Here is a 20,791-nt window from a genome sequence, read left to right as displayed (position 1 = left end):
AGTAATTGCAGATTTAGTAAGAGATTGGGGAATTCAATGGACAGCTCTAATGTGACTGAATAAAATTTTGAGCACGTGAAGCTACAGAAATATGTGTGTTTACACACTGGTCTTAGAGTCTGTGTTATCCATTTGTTCATTTCAAGGCAAAATAGGAAAAATAATTATCCCTTCAGCAGAAAAATGCTAGAGCCGTAAAAATTTCCATTGATTAATCCAGAAATTACCCAAGAACTTGAAGCATTTGTTCACCATAACCTGTAATTTTGCTGACGGGCTACAGCAAGGCTCTCAGAGCCAAAAGGGTTCAGCTGAGGTGACACAGTAAATGCAGAAACATGCTGCACCGAAGCTGCATAGAATTTCAACTCACATCGTTAGCTTCAAGGATAATAACTGTGAACTCCAGGGCAAACTTTCCTTATAGAGAACTAATGAGTTTTTGCAATACCTCAGAACATTCTGTACCTGCTGTTGAGCTCTGAGTTAAAGCAGGAAGGAAAGTAACTGTCATCGCTCCTGTCTTCTTCCAGTCCTGTGGTTATTTGCTACTCTATGGTAAGTCATTTCAACTCCAGATAACTCTTCACAATTCAGGATCAAATTGTTCCTCTCCACAAATAAAAAAAAAAAATTAAAAAAATCAGTTAAGACACTGTAAACATTTGAATGTTTTATATGCCATATATTCCTACTAGTTAATTTCAAATTCATTATATTTGTAATAAGAATGGAAAAAAATGTGCAAGAGAATAATTTACTACCAAGCTATAGTTTTATCAGAACCAGGAAAATAAATAACAACGTGTAGTTCTCGGTAAAAATGAAACCTTTTTTCATTTAATTTAAACTTATTATTTGTTTCTTTTTCAATGTGAATTGCATATCAAAGCTAATTATTAAAGTCGGCATATCTTACCTCATATGTCAAAATGAGACTAATTGAAATTATGAAACACAACATTTTGACATAATGAGAGAAACCACATTAGTGATTTAACAAAAATGAATTCCTATTCTGTGGGAAACATCGAAACTTTGACATTTTTTGAAAAAGAAAACTCATCCCCACACTCTGTAATTATGTACCTCAAGGGCTGTTATGGGACATCAGATGTATATGATGACAGGTTTCAGATACTAAACAAAAGCTAAACAACCTGATCTCTACTTTCCAACTTTGCATGGGTGAGAACGTACCTGCAAATTGCAATTGTCGCCACTTTGGGTTGATATTTTTCACATACAAATAAAATGCATTAAGCAAGCTGCCGTCCCCCTTCAAATAAGGCCGTCTTACTTGACTTAAGGATCGTGTCAGGTATGTTTAGTGAGGGTTTGACCTTCACGGGGTGCTGACCCGTGCCATTTAGTCTGGGGATATAGAGCTATTAACACTCCCCGGGGAGCCTGGGAGAGGGTCTATTTTCCAGACCCACAACCATGCGAGACCTGCGTGAATCCCACAGCTGTAGCTGTTGCTGTGCATCTCAGCACTGCAGGAGGTCTCAGCTCTTTCTCGCCTTCCTTTCAGGCTGCCTGCAGACCTCGCCTTTCCTCGCTACAGGCAATGTCAGCAACTCCTGCTGGAACCCGCCTGAGCCTTGCAAAGTGCAGGCAGGATAAACAGAGGGTGCACGAGCTGCCAAGCCAGTCCTCAGAGCAAGCATGGGAAGCACCTAATTCACCATAATGCATAGGACATGTCCAAGATTCCTCCTTGCAAATCTCATCCAGGCTGTTCTGACGATACACCTAAGCACCCTGGACAACTTGCATTGTATCTACGCTGCTAAGACCATTTGTTCCGCAGAGAGATGTCTGGTGCCAATGCCTGGTTGCTCAGTGTGGCTTGTGCCCACATTGCCTCTCTAAATCAGACCAGCCATTTGATCAAGATCTTCTATGCATCTCACGTCACACATAGATACAGTCCAGCAACCTAAGCTGTCCCAGAGCCCATTCCCTGGCCCTGAGGGCTGTCTACATTCTTAATTTTCAAATCTTTTCTGCTACAAAAGAGTGGCAGCATCTAGACTATGTATTGGGAACAGAGCCCGGCTGTGTTTCTGAACTTTGCTTAACAGTAGTTTAAGATAGCACTAGATGGCCTAAACGTAAATTGTGTAAGGGACTGTTCTGCAACTTTAACACTCAAGATGATCATGGTGCAAAACCTGGACTCATCCCCCTACTTGGACTCATCCATGTGTTATTTAGTTTACTAACAGAAAAGTAAATCTATAGCCCGAAGACAGAATTACTAATTTGTTTTCTTATATTTAATTTCAAAATGCCTGCAGTAACGCAAGTGCTGTGTCATAATTAACCAGAGTTGGTTTTGTATACTGTGATAACATCATGCATGTCTTGGGCTGGAGCTAAAGAACTTGTGAGGGCGGCTGCAGGTATGTTGTGGTTCTGCAGGAATACTGATGTGCTGGAGGAGGGGTGAAAACATGTGAGAGAGCAAACTTGATGCATAGGTGGTATGAACTGCCCATCAGAAACAGCCTCTGGACCAAACCATTGCCAAAACCATACGACTGTTTTATCACAGAATAAATATTTTGTTCATTCCCCAAAGAGAAGAACTGAAGTGAACTAACAAACATGCAGCGAGGATGCCATCAGAGCCCAGACCTCCCCCCAGGAGCAAAGAGGAGAGGCAACTTGTTTGCCAGTGCAGACTCACCTCGGTGCAGTTCCAGGCTGAATTAAAACAGCTAAAAATCTGTGTCTTTTCCACAGCAGACAATGGACATTTCTGGTTCCCCCCAGAGCTTTAGAATGGTGATAGTGACATTAAAACAGTGTATTCATCCACAGCGGTTTTGTGTGACCCTGTATGTACACTTTTGCCATGCTTCACAAAACCATTCCTAGATTACACAAGCCTAGAGAAATGCTGATTAAGCTGTACAGTAAATCTGAGCCTGAAATATGGATAATTAACCACTGCAGCAGCTGCCAATAACCGCAGGGCAAGAGCTTCTTTTAATTTTCCTTCAAAAGCTGAAGGAAGCAATGTTTGATTGTGAGACTTCAGCCAGCTACAGAGGAAAACAGAATCTAGTATTTCTTTGCCTTTGAAATAACATGATGAAAGTTGCCAGCACCTTCTTTGCGAGACAGAGAACTGTAAATCAGGATTCGAAAGATAAAAAGCAAATAAGCGTGCTATACGTATGTGTCATAGAATAAGAAACAATAGCTTGAAGACAAGAAGAAAGAAGTCAGCAGTCGAGAGAAGACAGAACTGCTTCTGAGGGGGAATTCCAGCTTTGGTGTAGGCAAAGGACCACTGCAGGACCTCGGGAAAGTCCCAGAGAGGGAGCCTCAGTCTCCCAGAGAGATGCCTCAGGGAGGCATCCCAGAGAGATCCCAGAGAGGTCCCTCAGTCTCTCCATTATAGATTATCCTAAAAGCTAATGACAACAAAGTTATATATAAGAATTATATAATATGCAAATATATATTATTCTCTAAGCGTATCAGGTATTAAATACGGAAACAGTGGAAAACAGCAAGATTTCTTCAGGATATGCTGTATTTGACCCTGTAAGAGTCGTACGCTCAGCAGATAAGCATTCTCCTTTCTGCTTCCTGTCTTGCCACGAGACAAAAATCAAGAGGTAATTAAAAATGCCAGTGGTCTGCACTCTAGCAGTATCTTGCAATCAGGGGAGGTGGTGAGCTAGCAAAGGGGGACAGACTTTTCAAAGGCAAAGAGAGGTACTAGTCCAGCTAGCTTTTCCATAGATAGATATACATATAAAATTTTGTTTACCTTCTGGAGTTCATAAAATGGCCATAGATATTATTTGAGATTTTTGCAACAGTGCCTCCAGATTTCTGGAAATCCTTTCAGGCTAATCCTAGCACTATTATATAAAAAATGTATGGATAGAGACTGAAAGCACCTGGAATATATCATACTTACCGTGGTGAATGAATTTATGTGATAAATTCTTGTATTGAATAGTGTGCAAACTGAGATTTGACCTGTTATCTGTTCTCATACTAAACAATAATCTTCATTAGCCTTTTCAAATTTCAGTAGCCTTTCCAATTTATTGCCTTAACATCCCCATTTTAAATGCTGTCTAATATATATATATTGAGAATGAGAGTGAAATACCCCACTCAGTATCAGATTCATAATTGAGGCACACTGTAGAACACTAAACAGTTTCTTCTCATGCAAAATCCTCTGATAATTACATTCAATTATGTTAAAAATTCATATACAGGGGGGCCGAGTGGATCATGACTTGCTCATGGTGAGACTCTAAGTTGTCACTTCATATTCAGTTCGGCTGGTTAAGTGACTGAAAGATGTTAATTGTTCAATATCCCACATGAAATGAGATGCGTGGTCTCAGACCGCTGGAGAAGTGTTTAACATTACAAGAACACCAACTCACTTGGCACTAACTGGAAACTTTATTGGCAGCCTCAGCTTATATGCAAATGCAGGGATGCAGCACACTGACCGAGAAGCTATTGGGATGGTGATGGCATGTACATGAAGAGACCCTGAAAAAGTAATAAGAGCCTAAGAATTAAACTGCTACTGTTTATTTTATATTTAGTTCATGAATTAATAAAAGTTTTTTTAGGGATGGAAATTCATTATCTTTGACTAAAGGATAATTTGCTTCAGAAAGGAAATCACATTTAGGAGAACACAAAATATTTAGGGAGATTCAGTTCTGCAATGTGTCACAGAATTCACTGACGAAAATCCCCTTGTATTGACAAGGGAGTTCACTTGGGAAATCGGACCTTATGGGTCACATTTACCCTAACTTTAGCTATATAAAAAGTTGTGACTTAGTTCTACACTAATTATTTGTGAACCCTTTATAATCAATGGAGAAAGAAAGAGGATTAAACCACTCTGTCTGTCCTTAACACTTTTATCTCCTTATCAACTACAGAAGGAGCCCAAATAATGATTCACTGTAGATAGCCTGAGTGCTTGGACTAGTCACTTAAGTTTCCATGGCTAATGTTAGGAGTAATTGATCCCAGTCCTTCTATTCATGAAATAACATTCTTCTTTAAATGGCCTTTGCTCACATTCCCTCTCATAGGATACTGGAATTTTCTTGCAGCCGAACCCACTGGAGGACACTGAGCATCACTACGCCCCTGTCTTCAGGGACCCCAAGCGTCTTGGCCATCAGGCTATACAGGGGAGCAAGACGGCTCCCATGGCATAACTAAGGGAAAGTTATGGAGCAGAGTTGGGAAAGATTCGGCTTTTCTATTGAACTAGACAAAAGGGAAAAAAAATCATTTAATTTCAAAGTTCTGTTCTATGTGCATATTGCATTTTCTGTAGATTTTGTAAACAGTCAAAGTCCATCTCAAAATATCTCCAGTTACAAGACAGTATCTTTCATTTTTCCTAGTCGTGACTCTTCCCCCTTATATGGTGAGATGAATTTGAGAGTCTCTGTCCAATCGTGAATATACAGGAAAAGGTGGAAGAAAACAAGACATGTATAAAGTGTCTGACTCTTTGTCTATCCTCTCAGCTCCAGCAGCAATCAGTTTAAATATTTCCTGAGCCAGACATTGCATCTGGGTTACTTATGGATGTATTCCCATGAATGTCTCCAAACTCTATTTAAATCCGTTTATATTTTTGGCATCCACAGCATCTCGTGGAAATGACCTCATAGTGCAGTTATGCAACAATACGGAAAAGTATTTCCTTCTGTTTGTTTTAAACTCACTACCTGATAACTTTATTGTGTATGTGTCCTCCTGAGTTCCTGTGCTGCAAGAAATCCAACAAGTCTTCCCTGTTCTCCACCCTATTCATAAATTTATGCAACTGCCATATTTTTCTATGTTGTCCTTTCCAAGGTGTAGAGGTGCATCCAATTTACCCCCCCTACATATGGAAAACATTCTCCATCTCTATCAACATCATTGCCTTTCAGTCCTCTTTTATTACTACTACAATATGGTATTATTGGTAGGTGGTTCTTTTACCCCAAAAGCAGTTAATAGTCACAATTTTTGTCCTATTCTTACATTAGCACAACTCAAAAGCTTCATACGAATACGATTCTCTTCAGCCAAAGCATTTACTACCTCCAGGACTGAATCCTCAGTAACTACGTATGACATACAAAAGAAAAAAAGAAAATCCACTCCCTCGTATCTCGTGTGGTTACAGTTGTATTTTATTGAGGATTTTACTTGTGGCTCTCTTTTCAAGTTTCTTACACATTGTGAGAATTCTCTAATAGTTTTACATTTTGAGATAGCCTACCACGCTGCTCATTCTAGTGGCATTTCAATACTTTCCGAGGGTGTATTGATTCATCAAGACATCTTTAGTTATAAATACGGGAACAGAAACAGATGTTTATGCTAATATTTAGTATTAGTATAGCAGCTTTACATCTCTATTCTGCCTAAGTACAGCCGATTTTGTCAGGCACATGCACTGACATCCACTGTCTCATCAGCCTCTATCATTTCCTGTTGTACCAGTAATATTTATAAGTGAATTTGTGAATTCAGAAAAGAGAGCAAAAAAGAAAAGAAGAAAAAATAAAAAGAACAGAAAAAAATTTAAAAAGAACATATTCATGTTATTTAAAAATGAGCATTTCTCCAGAAGATATATTGCAGTGAGCAAATGTGTACAGGCAAATGGACTAGATATGGAATTTGTATCATTTACTGGAAACCTTCAAGTAGCATAAACATGAATTTCATCAAACTCACACTCCCGAGTCTTAAGGCTGACCTCACATGCTCTTTGTATCAACAGACGGGTCTATCTGACTCACACTTGTTCCGTGCACTCGGGAAGCGTTATGCCTTAGCAAGCCTGAGACCCTGAGGAACTATGTAAACCAATCTGTGAGGTGGAATACGTGTTTCTTTTTGATGTTTGTTGCAGATGAAAGTAGAAAGTTCATGTGGTTTGGGGGAATGCTGCTGACAGTATTTCAGACAATGAAAAAGTGATAAGGAGTTCAGGAAACTTCTCTCTCGACATCCGATTTCTCATGTTTTGAGTTTACAGGATGTGTCTGGGGCACCCTTTAGTGTCACTAAACATTTTTGCTAGTGATTTTTTTTTCTTTTTTGAAACGTATTTACTAAACTTCAACACTTAAATTGCCAAGCCAGACGAGGGAGGTGAAATACCTTAATATTGGTTTTTTTGGTAATTTTTGTACAATAAAGATTCTTGTATTAGAACTATGCCTTCTGATATAATTTCTCATGACATGACCAACAGCAAATAAAATGAAGTAGAATAAAATAAAATTAAAACCAAGAAGAAACATACATCCATGCAAATAGGACCTCTTTGTCCTCAGGTTAAGTGTATTTGAATAGCAGAGACCTTTTATTGTATCACACTCAGTTGTGAGAAGAGATCTTTACACACATGTTCAACCTGGATCACATAACTTCTGCCTAATTGCCAGTCACATGCTAGAGATCAGGAGTCTTGGTTGTTATCCTTGACTGCAGAATAAAATTGTGGGTTAGTAGCTAGAGATTTACTACGAAAAGCGTATTCAATCTGAGAGGCCACATGGATGATTTGTTAAGATTAAAACTTATTGCATGAGGTCCTAGGTTCTGTTCCTGAGGCAATCCATGACCTTCCTTTTAGCTTATTTATAAAATATGATAGCAGTTCATACTTGAATGTCCCCAGCTTAGAAGGCAAGCATGGATTTATTCAGTTTAAGTGGCTAAGTGCATGAAAATAAAAGCCAGAGTCAGTAGACCTGACTAATATAAATCCGTGGCCTCTTTTTTTGTAGCTCAAGGAGTTTTCCCTTCAAGTAGGAGGGAGTAGGTTGTACAGCCTTTCTTCTTTCCTGCTGCAGTGAGCAAGGATTCCCTAATAAAATACTGTATTGCTCTGGTGAAAGCCCAATACCTCAACACGCCCACACAGGGCAGCACAATGCTGTACAGAAAGTCTAAACTGAATCACCCAAGCGGCACAGCTATCTGAAAGGAGTGCGGTGTCTGCTACGCTTGGGAAATACCACTCACTGGCTTGCTGGTGTGACCCAGTCCTCTTGAGTCTCATAGCCAGTTCAAATAGGGAGGGACTCCCCACAAGCTGCACAGAGCATCCTTCTGTCCTATATGGACTTACAAATTTCTTTTTCTTCCCATGGAAAGAAGTAACCAACTATAATACAAACAAGTCTTACTTATAGAAAAGTCTAGAAGACTTCCTAAGTCTTGAAAGGCAGATGAAGAGCACATGGACAAGGAGGGGATTCCAGAACTTCTCTTCCTAGAAAAAGAAGCAAAAAAATGAGATACAGATCAAGGCAAATTATTTAAAAGAATGACAAAAACTAGACAGACCTGGGTTGGGTCTACTCTGCCACTCCTAAGCATCTTAACGTGGTCTTAAATTTTACATCTCTAATGAAAATGTATTCATTTCTTTATGCTTAGTAAAGAAACTTGATAAAGAAAAACAGATACCTCAGGAGACAGGTTCATTTTACCTATCTTTAAATAGTCTTCCTTGCATATATAAGCAACTCAGGGATTCCCCTTACAAGCATCCTTTTATTGGGCACTTGAAATTGTGCACAAGTTAGCTGACAAATTCAATGGACTGCATGCAATTACAACATGGGGGGGAGTGGGGATTACTTTCCTGTGTTAACCTGTTATTTACCAAACCAGGAGAAAAAGCAAATAATAATAAAAAGTTAAGTTCTAGGGTTTGGGGGTTTGGGGTTTTTTTATTATTTTTAAACAAAAAAAGTAGATTTGAAACATCTGTTAAACTGAAAAACTCTGCCATAACTGTGGTATCGCAGGTACCTCTGTGACAAATGAGACTTTTAGTCTAAGATAAATCCACCCACATAGGACAGATTATCTGATTTATTAGAGCAAGAATCATCCCTGTCAGGACACAGGGTTCACAGAGTTTATCTGCTTCAGGACAAGTTCATTTTTACTGCATTATATTTATCTGTTAACAAACAGAAACATATTTTCAGCTATTTACCATTTTCTTTTGACCTCTTTTTTGCTTCATTAGTTCAGGAGTCACAGGAATTTTGAAAGTGTACTTTTTACTTTGGAGTTTCTTTGACCTCCCATAAAGTGAGTGCAGATTGGACTTTAAATTATGTAGGATGAAGGCAAAACAGGATAAGAATTTAATGGGTTTCTGAATCACTGAATAAGTTTATAATAATGACTATCTAATAGGCTACAGAATTTGCTTCTTTACATGAAATCTATGCTCATAGATTTCTAGTGAGTTCTATTGTTTGTTCAGTGTTAATTTTATATTATTCTAAATCTTCTTAGGATTTGAACCTAGAGGTTGTACATGTGGAGTGATTGAAGATTATTTAATGACTCCAAACTTCTAGATTATTTTATTCTCTGTCATCACATTAAGCCTGATAGGTTGGATACAAGACAATTTCAGCAATAACCAGCTGGCAGAAAGCAGGCGTGTTTGCAGAAGAGTTTGGAGATTTCTGTTACTGGAGAGATGGTTTGACACTCTGTGTGTGTGTGCGCGCGCGCATGTGTGTTTTAGAAAAGTTGGAACTGAGGTCTTCTTCTTGCCTCTGTCATCTCTCATAAAATATCTCTGCACCTTCTCTTATTTAGGAATATTCATAGATATGACTAGTGTCTAATCTGGCTGTTCTCAACACAGGTGAGGAAGTACAGTCACGCACAGCGCTAATATTACATTCTCCTTGTTTCGTCTCACCTATCTCCAGCTCCTGTTAGTGACATTGGTTGTTGCTTTTTCCATCATGATAAATCTGAGCAGACCTATATACACTAGTCTCATATTTTAAAACTTCAATTAATTAATTACAATGCTTTCTCAGAGGGGAAATAAGATTGACCTTCTTAATCCTCTCCGCATAGGACAGACAACTGGAGTCAACATTTGTCAGGCTGAAATTTTCATTCGGAGCCTGAAAAAAATACTTTGTAATCAGCGGAAAAGTTCTCATTCACAAGTAGTTTTTGGATCAGGTATAAAATATGATTTTTTTTAATAAAAGTCAGTAGTTTCCTCTGGCACAGAGAGGTTCTGCAACCATTTCAATCAGACATGGTTTGAACAGGTAGCTTTTAAACCTCAAAAGAGCTGTGTATGAGCTAGTTAAGGCAGAATTTGTCCCCTGTTGTGTAAATCCAGATTTTTTTTCAGGTTCCAGTTTTCGGAAACCTGAGTTAAATCTCTTCTGAACAGCATCCTTCAACCTTGCTTACAGGCAACTGAGTGCAGCTCCTACCAAGGTCCATGGAGAGACTAAATCTGGCATACGAACAACCTACTGCACCCTATTTTCAAGGGCGTGCTGCTTTTTCAAAGTATGCTTTCTATCAAGTGCTCCTTCAAACCTTTTTTTTCCTCTTCAACCTAACCTTGATCCAGTCTGACCATGTCCCAGTTCTGAATTTGCTAAGAGAGGTTGCTTACATTTTCTGAAAACAAAGCTTTAGGCTGGGGAAATATATTCTGAGGGTATAACAAGAAAGATAAGCTTACAGTCCAAGGGTCCCGTATTTAAATTAATGATTTATCTTCATTCGCACCACAGCAAAGCAGATGCTTCTTAAACCAGTGTAGACGATAAAGATGGACATATTTTAGAATGGGTGCTTTATTTTCTAAGGAGTGCTGCTGCTACTTTATAAATAAAAACAGTTCTGTCAAGGTGAACCTGCAGACATAAATATTCAGTAGTAGCTAGTCTTTCTCAGTACTTTCTTCACAGTCCTAGGATTAGAGGTTTTTTCCTCTGAAAAATAGGACTATTATTGCCAGCATTGCAATAGGCTTGTAAATATTTTTTAAATCCCTCAGGTTTCATGAAGTACCGCGAGGCGTTCAGCAAGCTAAGGAGATCTTCAGAGAAAAAAGGGTTCTCAAGTTCCCAACTATATGGACGTTGCTGTGTGCTTGTAATTTCAAGAGGGAACCAAAATGAAGACACAAAGCAGTGACCCCAAAATTTTGTCACCTCAATGAGCAACAAATTAAGCATTTTGATCGTTTCTATTGCTTCACCAGTGCAACTACTGGTATTATTAAAGAAGTGTCCTAAATAATAAATCAGGGAACCGTTATTCAGAAATTCTGAATAGATGTGATTTGGCTGAAAAAATATTGAATTTCCAATCCATAAGTCATCCTGACATTTCATCATTTTCTCTACATTACAAGTGGTGCAAAATAGTTTATATTTCCATATTTCTGTGCAATGGGAATATAAATATTAAAAAAATATATACACTGAAAATTATCACATTCGAATTGACAAGAATATTATATTTTAACACTTCTGATGAAAATAAACTTTTAAACTTGCCCCAAGTTTTGCTTCATTGAAATAACTCAAAAATCTTTCACAAGTAATTTTAATATTAAACTGCATTTTCCTATAGTTCAGGGAGCCAACGGCTACATTTTCATTAGCTGAACTATTCCTCCCATGTGCTAGCAGGTAACATGCATTTCCTATGTATCTCAAAGTGAAATTTGCTGCAAAGATTTCTGGAAACTATAATTTCCTACTTCTGCTAGGAATGTGTTACAACAGGAATATCTAGCTTAGTGTTTTGCTGAACCAATTTGGACGATTCAAGAATTCTGGTTCACCTTGAGCAAAAAAGAAATGAACAGAATATTTAATAGAAGTTTTCCCCAGTGCAAAAGTAAAAGAATCGAGATAAATTGAGATAAATCCATGACTTTCTAGAATACCATGATTTTGTAGAAACTGAATTTTCTTGGAGAAACTATTCTACGGAAGAATAGCTTCAAGAATACTGAAACCTGTATGCAATATCTTGCTGCAAGCAGGCTACAGAGAGCACCGCCCACTTAAAGAACAGTTTATTTCAGTCCTGTTCCCACAGCCCCTTTGAAACCACAACCACCTGCAACCCCAGCAAAGAGAGAGCCAAGTGTGACACCGTACCAGAAACCATAAGAGCAAGCACCTGTCCGTCAGCCGTTGTTATGTTCCACTGTTGCAGAGCTGCATCAGTCACATACTTTTAATCCTTTTTTATCCCTCCCAATAGTCTGTCCTTTTAAAATGAAAATTATGCTTTCAGAAACCAGAATCTCTGTTTGAGGAGACCGAAGCTGAAGCCTCTAAGAAAACGTGTAGGAAATTCCATCTTTTGTGTAGATATTAATCTCTTAATGAGAGAAAACAGGGTAGGAGGGAAGGGGAAAAGAGTTTTTCAGCCTAAAAGAACAGACTGTGACATCATTAAAGGTAGGAGACTCTGGATGTTAAATGAGGGTGGCACAGAAGAATGGCAAAATTTGCCTCCAAAGGAGGATTTTTACATTTCATTTCCCTTGTAGTGATTTTTTTTTTTCATTACACTAAATAAAATAGAAAGGATTGCCACTTACAGGTAAATCAATAAATGAACTGAAATGAATAAAAAATTCATTCATTCATTGCTTAAGATTCTCCTAACAAATAGACTTACCTTAACCTCTTTTTTGACTCTAGGGTAGACAGAACTTTGACCTAGAATTAGTTCTACCAAAAACTGAGCTTCTCTTATCCCTTTGACAATTCACTATAATCTCTCAGAGGAATACATTCTCATTCAATGTCATTGTAAAACATCCTTTGCCTGGAGAAAACTGTTCTAGCTACAGCATAACAAAGCACAATACATTTTATTTTTTCCTATCAAGCTGATCAAAATAAAGTTTGCAGGTGACACGAAGCATTTCAATAATGAATGTCTATAGGCTTCAGACGATATGAAATTAGGATGTAGAAAAGCAAGAAAACAGAGAAGTTTTGCCAAAGTAATTTATCTCCCACTGCTACTTTCATTTCTTACATAGCAAGTGCGGTTGTGATTCTGATGCCTATGTGAAACTGATACCATCGATGACTCAAAAGCTCTAATGAATGACTCACCGCTGCTGAGAATAGCTACCAAAGGGTCACTCTGGGACTGGAAGGTTCCTTTTAGGAAACAGAGAGAATAGAAACGTACATCAGTTCCTGCTTGACAGTAAAATACTCTGACGGGTTAAAGGGAATTTCAAACATCATTTTTATATTAAATTAATGCTATATTGTTATAAAAGAATAACAGTACACACATACACACATAAAAAAGTCAACATTTAACTAAACTGTTACAGAAGTATTAGGAAATTGAGGGCTGTGGTTTTAGATTTGCTTCTAAAGATATTTTCACTTCACAAAGGACAATCTTTAACGCAGAAGTAGATATATTGTGAATTTTATCATTACCATCACATTACTCCACAAAATACTGTCTTTTACACCCAGCCAAACACCTTTTGCCTTCTGCACCGTTATTTGTATTCTCACATCAACACGATTTTCAGTATAGCTGATTGAATCAAAATGTGGATGCCGTTGGTTGACTAGGAACTCAGTGAGTAAGAAGCTAAACTGCTTTGTGCAAAAGTTGGTGACACTGGAAGAAGACAAACTATATTTTCTCTGGAGATGTTCAGGATCAGATAACAGAGGAGACAAAGTTCTGACTGTGGCAGATCCCGGGGTAAACAAGAAAGACCGACTGCTGCAAGAAATTCAGTGAAGGGCAGGAGGAGGGGAGAAGAGGTGTGAGATGTTGACTCTGGAACACCCGAGGGTGGAAAAAAAGAGAGGACCAAAAGGAAAACAACACAATGAAGTCACAGTTGTCTACTGCTTGGAAGCCATGGAAAAGACAAATGGGAGGGCTATATCAGATGAAATTTCATGTGATATATTAGGCTGTGCTTTGATTATCAAACAAATGTAAGTGTTGAATGTGGGACTTTCTCAGCAAAGCCTTTCGGTACATAAGGAATCTGTCAGTGCTGGATGGGACTGAAGGTCAGATGCAGCCATGAAAATGACTGAGTGGGAGTCAAAGAGATTAACAATCACTTGAATGAAATGTGACACCACAAAAGATTAGTCAGAAAGATATATTATCTCACCACAGCATGGATACAGATTCTCTGAAATAGTAGATCTTTTCCATCTCCAACATACTCGGTAGGGCCTGGTATCTCCCTATTACTCAGAACTGATACCACATCTCTGATAGCTTCTTATTACTAGTACAGCTGTGCACCTAAAGCACTTTGCTGTAATATATAATAAAGCAAAGCCTTGGCTTTAGCCTTCAACAAATACTAATGCATTCTTTCATTCATTGTGAGTCTGTGGCTGTAGCAGGCTGTGACCTCTGATCTCTGACGGTAAGCAAGCTCCTCTGACTAGAAGGTCTGAAAAGGCAATGACAGCGTAATAGAATTTTATGATTACATTTTGAACATTTCCACTGTGAACAGAAGGCTCCTGACTCAGATATTTTTATCTTCTGCTTAAAGAACAGTAAAAAATAATAGGAAGGAATCAACAAGTTACGGTAGAAATAACTCAATACCTCTGCTACATTTCCTTCTGCATTCTTTTCGCTTGAAATTAACTTACTGAAATACAGCAAGAGTAATTTGGCAGTTCTGAAATAGAGACCAGTACCACCCAACCTGAGTGGATGGTCAGCCTGCATTGCTAGAAAGGGGGTTTTGCTTCCTATATATCAGTGCTAAGAATGAATGAATGAATGAATGAATGAATGAATGAATGAATGAATGAATGAATGAACCAAGCAAGAGAAATTGAATGTGACCTTTGAAGAAATACAGGGGACAGAGAAAATTCTGTGTATGCGACGGTTCTAAAACAAAATAGCTTCCCAATCAAGGCTGAAGGAAACTAGGTGTCAGGAAATCTGAGCAAAGCCTGTAAGCATGCACCCACACTGAAGCAGAGCCATAGCACACGTAGAAATGGCTGGGCTTTGGACACGTTGATTTAAGAAACTCGTGTTTTATCCATCTAACCTGACAGTGCTGTTTTATCAGGAAAGCTAAAATAAACTTCATTTACTTCATCGCAGACCTTGTTCTTAAAATGCATGCACTAGTGTTTGTAGAGCACTTTGAGATCCTTGCTCGGCTGGCACAATATGAGCCCAAAGTGTTATTAAATCATTCGGTATAAAATGTCCTTTACCTCATTATATTTTATAGCAGTAACTTTTTATTATCATCTGATGGCAGTAAAACATGACACAGCTCATCTAGCATGCTGGGGCAAGGTCTTGACTGAAGTTGATTAGAGTTTTGTCTGAGTGAGGAGTGAATAAAAATTGAGTTAAGGACTTCAAAATTTTATTTCCTAATAAGGCATTAGGAACACATATATGAAAACCAAAAATGCCATTCTTCTAATATATAGGTTACTAATGCTTTAGACTTGATTGACTCCTTTTAATGGGCATGTGAGCTCTCCTAAATTTCAAATGATTCGGCTATTTTTTCACGTATTTATTGCTGTTGCTAACTGTGATTCTCTGAGCATTGTTTCTATATGCCTCCCTCATGCTGCCTTTTATATGGCACAACCATAATTATTTTTACTATATAGTGAAAGTCTTTTGCAAGAAAAATGAGGATGATGAGTATCATTATTGGCCCATTGAATGAAAAATACATTCACAAGTGATGAAAACAATTCTGTGAAGACGACTTTTTTCATGAGGATAAGGGCATCTCCTTGTACTTTTCATGGTTTCTGTCATTAAGTCCTCAAGAACTGACCTCTCATTTTATCCCATGAATCAATAGCTCTGGAGGAGTTAGAGAACAGAACAAATATTGGAAGACCAATGAGAAGAGACTTCCACAATAGAAGTGCCACATGCTGGGAAGGAAATCAGTGACCAGAGCATTTCTTCCAGACCACTGCACATAGCTAGGAAAGTCACCAGCTGGGGAATGTAAGATAAAGACGGTTCTCTCCCAATCCACGTTTCCTCTTTCACTTGCTGTTCATTCTTTTTTTTTTTTCCAGCCTTAACATAAGTAAATTTTGCTTATTCTGTTGTAATGTCATATCATTTAAATCACTTCTCAGCCTTTTGCCTCCACAACATTGCTCTGAATGAGTGCCAAAGGCTTCCCTGACTTCTACCATGCTCCTGAGCGTGTCTTCCAACCATAGGTGTTTCCCCCAAGTACTGCTTAATGCTTTTTTAGCATCCATCATTGCTTTCTGGGCTACTGGAATTATTTGAATTAGATATGTAATGTACCAACTCAATTAAATTTAAAATAAATTCTTTATACAATGAATTGCCTTTTGGCCTCACTTCTCACTAGTAATTACTAATTTTATAAACCCCTCATAGAGATATTTTGTTTTGAGAAAAAAGGAAGGAAAAAGAAAAAGGGGGGAAAGAAATGGTTAGCAGACAACATCACCACAGCAAATGGTCTCTATGGAAAACTCAAACCATATAGAAATCCCCTATGTAGGAGCAAAAAGAGAGAACACAGACCACTGGGAGTAGAAAGATACTAGTCACTGCAAAGGTGGGGGGAATTGCTGCAGGAGGGGACACAATGAAAGCTAATGAACAACTATGTTGCAGAGAAGGCTGATGGGAGCTGCAGACTGGTGCCTGGAGAGAGGAGGTTCTTGGTATTGATCCTTTTCCAGAGGTCACAGCTATATCAGTGTAAGAGTCTGCGTGCTGTAGGCATTGTGTAAATAGCCCTACCCCAGACCAGGCACGCTGTTCTTTTAGCCAAGTGTCCCCTGTGTCAGCCCAGCAATGGGATGCTGTGGTACATGAGGACAAAGCACCCGTGCTGCCTGAATAGCAGCATTAATTGCGGGGTTCCCAAATTGCACTGTGAGACAAGCTTGCCTTCTGCTTCAAAATTATATTCGCGACAACAAATCTGTTAAACTCCTCCACTGACATGTTTTACTTGCCCAGGACGGGAACACTGTGAAGGTTGCTTGTTGGCTCAGCTTCAATTTCCATGACAGTATTCAGGCAGTGACCTAACCTACCTCTTGCTTTACAGGAAACAACGTGGAGGTTCAAACTAGCTTCATCTATGGGACCCTGGGGATAAAGTGACCACTGATATATAAGAAAACAATGTATATTCTCTTTATGAAAGACTATTCACCTCCAAGCCAAGTTTGAAGAGTTGTGCATCGTTAAGGGAAGGAAGTTTCCTTCGTAAAGTAGAAATCTGCTTCCAAGGAAGAACATGGACTTGCTGTGGAAGCCACAGAGTTCTACTGCTTGTATTTCCTCCAGGGGCACCTTAGAGCCAGAGCCAGCCAAAGAAGACGGCTTAAGTCACTAGTAATAGGTGACAAGCCTTTTCATCGTACAGCTAATTTGAATACTCCTCATATCAGAATGGGGAAAAAATGGGACTTATATCAAATGGTGGCTTTCCTGTGAGCTGTATTAGACTTTACTTAATGAGTTAATGTTCCCAAGACACTTCTTCCCAAAACAAACACACTTGGGGCTCACAGGAAGTCTTCTCAACTCACCAAGGAGACAGGAAACTTAACTAGGTGAAGAGACAAAATATCTTCTACAATTTCATGTCGAGGTCAAAGGAAGGAATTCTACATTATTGATGCTGTGCTTATTCACTAGTTAAAGGGTGAATTGCATTTGTCAGGTCAGTCAATAATGCACTTGTGACCAGCAGTAGATTTAACAACTTCTTTCCTCCTCACCCTGAAAGACCTCCTGTCCGCTCTTGTGAAACTCTCTGGACCACAAGAATAATTTGTTCTCTGATCTGACGAAGGCTGAAAGATATCCATCCTGTGGGAGCAGGGGAGGCACACCATCTCCTGCAGATAAAAAAAAAGCAGAGCTGCAAGAAGGTGGAGGAAAGGAGAGGGACTTGTACAGAAAAATCCCTCCTGCCCTATAAGTGCCAAGCGTGTTTCCATATCTCTGAATCCCTTGTTTCTCAAGTCTTAGACTCTCCTCTTCTGCCACCAGACCCCAGGGCAGCAGTTAATTAGAGTAATGGAGGATGGAAAAAACAGGCCCGCATCCATGATTCTTCTTTTTTTCCTCTGTTCACCAAACACAAAGTCTACGCACGAGTTACGCTCTCAGTCCAACAGAGTCAGTTAGAGTGCATTGCACTCAGACAATTTACCTCTTTGTTTCTATGAAAAAATAAATTGATTGAGTTTGCATCGCTTTCGTCTCTTTATGTATTTTTTGGCATTAATTGATACGGGCATCCAGGCAATCTTCCCTAATATCTAGTTTCCAGCACAAAATCATATTTTTATGCATCAACACGTAGCAGCTCAAATGCTGCCCAGTTTCTCGGTGTTAATCTGTTGATAGACACATATCACTGCCAGACGGTGCTTCAGCACTCTGGAGCCCCCTGCTCAAGGGTACTTAGACTGACAACACACACTCCAAGCTCATACCTCGGCTGTGTGGGCATGGGATGGGTAAGATAAGGGTAGTTATTGAACAGTTCAGCAGTCTAATGTCTTTTAAACTTTTCTGTTATGTAACATTAGTCCTTTTTGTACATCTGTTACGCTCTTCCCATGGGAGTAAAACAGGGCAGACACCAGATTGTCTATTTAATGGGAAATAGAATGATTTCACCCCCCTTTTTTTTCCCCTCATCAAAAGCAAAGACAAAGGGGAGAAAAAAAGGAAAATTAAGAAGACATTTAAATCACTTTAACTGTTTTGATTGGAAAAAAAATTACATTTCACTTGGCTTTCAGTCTTTTTAAATATTAAGAATATTTTAGTAGAAAAATTTGATTTTCAAAGAACATTTTGTAATGGACATAATAAATATTTACTTCCAAGGGTGTTAAAATAGGATAGTTTTTCTGTGGTCCCCAAAGCACCTCTTTTAATGCGGGGCCTGAAAAATTCAGCTTAGAAGAAATCTCAGGGAAAAAATTATTTCTACTTTACGCTGAGAAAGATTTATAGTGACACTCAACAGAGTAATAAAAAGGAAGAAAACCCCACAAAATTCTTAGCGGAGCTTTAAAATTATGTTATTTATCCCTGATTTTTATGTAGGTAGCACTCAGAAGTCCCTATTTTGACTAGGTCATTTTGTGATAAAACCTATATGGAAAACCTGTAGGAAAAATCCCATACCTGCAATGCATATATATTTGAAAAAAGTAGCGAGATGGCAGTGATAATAATCTGCCCATGGCAACAACCTATTTTTATATGCCTTTAAATACTAAAATAGGATAATAAAAATTAAATATGACCCTTCAAATACTAAAATAGGATCATAAAAATGACTCTTCCCTACTCCTCTGCAGTCTATGATCTAGAAGATGGAAATGGTCTCAAGCACATGAACACTGAAACCAAACTGTTTAAAAAGCTCCACTGAGTCAAGCTCTATGGTAGGAAACAGCAGCAGCATCTTGAACTGGTAACTTTGCAGCCTACAGATGCTACTCTTCACTTATCCTTTTACTTTCAGATAGAAGGTTCCATTTTTTCCTCAGCTAACACTGAAATTTATTTTTTTTTCTCTTTTTGGGGTAAGGAAATTACATATAGAACCAGCGGAGCACAGAGCAATCACATGAGCAACTGTGCCTCACAATGAAACTGTATGTGCTTCTGAAGGAGATTAAGTTAGCCAAAGCCTATCTGAGTTATCCAGCTAATTATCCTTCCTTTACTAAAGGGGAATAATGGGTTCCATCCATAATTAAGCTAGGTTATGGGAATTTGGATGACATTATCTACAACATATCTTTCACAACATTCTATCATGGGTAGAAAGTAATTTATCTACAAATGTCTCTATAAAGCAGGACTTGAGCAGAATGTGTAGTTTCATGGGGAGTTATGGTGCAGCAGAATTGGTGGTGCCTTTCTGCACAAGTCACCTTTCTAATAGAGTATGTCTGGGTATAAACACCAGTTGCTATGACGGCATGTTGTTTCTCTGATCGAAGAATGTGAATATCGTGACTAAAAGTGCAATGCTAATACTCCAGAAACCCTGTATAGGTCAGCCTTCCCATTTTTTCAGTATTGTAGAGAAAAGATAAGATGTTGATAGCTCTACCTTACAGCAAGTCTGCCAGGACAAGACATTCATAATATTCATACATATAATAAGAAAACTGATCAGAAACAGGAAAGGATCTGTGAATCAAGTGGCCAAACTTCACCAGATACACACCTGATCGTGTGTAACTACTGAAAATATTATGCTACAGCATAACTAGAGTCCACTTTGGCATAAGGAGAGGGGGTACAGATTCCTTGTTGTGTGATGGGAGAAGAGACAGAACAGTTCAATTCTGGGATGCCATTTCAGCTTTCAATTTATTTTCCTACCTTGCCACAGGTTTTCTAGGGAACTAGAGTAATGCCACCATTTAAGGTGAGTTCCTCTAAGAAGGTGACATGGCCGACAGCCCAGCTGAAGTGCCTCTACACCAATGCACGCAGCATGGGCAAAAAACAGGAGTTGGAAGCCACCACGCTACTAGAAAACTATGGCCTAGTTGCCATTACTGAAATTTGGTGGGATGAATCCTGTCCCGGGGTGCAGCTATTGATGGCTACAAGCTGTTCAGTAGTGACAGATCAGGAACGAGGGGCGGACACATTGCCCTCTACATCAAGAAATGGATAGAGTCTGATGAGCTGTCTCTGAAGAATAGCCACAAGCAGGCTGAAAGCCTATGGGTAAGAATTAGAGACCAAGGCAAAAAAGGTTTCTGCTCCTGTCCTGCTGGTGGACTTCAACCACCCCGACATCTGCTGGAAAAGTAGCACAGCGAGCTGTAGGCCATACAGGAGACTCCTGGAATGCATTGAAGATAACGTCTTAAGCCAGGTAATA

General features: G+C 38.8%; 1 long non-coding RNA gene across 1 annotated transcript; it reads left to right on the top strand.

Annotated features, from left to right (window-relative positions):
- The first annotated feature begins 488 nt into the window (after positions 1-488).
- On the top strand, positions 489-17,074 carry LOC134513769 (uncharacterized). The gene is made up of 3 exons (XR_010070504.1): positions 489-558; positions 15,713-15,864; positions 16,961-17,074. It is a non-coding gene; the product is annotated as an uncharacterized LOC134513769 (long non-coding RNA).
- Positions 17,075-20,791: the final 3,717 nt, after the last annotated feature.

This window comes from Chroicocephalus ridibundus, chromosome 3, assembly GCF_963924245.1.
Source record: "Chroicocephalus ridibundus chromosome 3, bChrRid1.1, whole genome shotgun sequence".
NCBI lineage: Eukaryota > Metazoa > Chordata > Aves > Charadriiformes > Laridae > Chroicocephalus > Chroicocephalus ridibundus.
The sequence above is the reverse complement of the archived record's forward strand: the minus strand, read 5'-3'. Positions and strand labels throughout refer to the sequence as shown.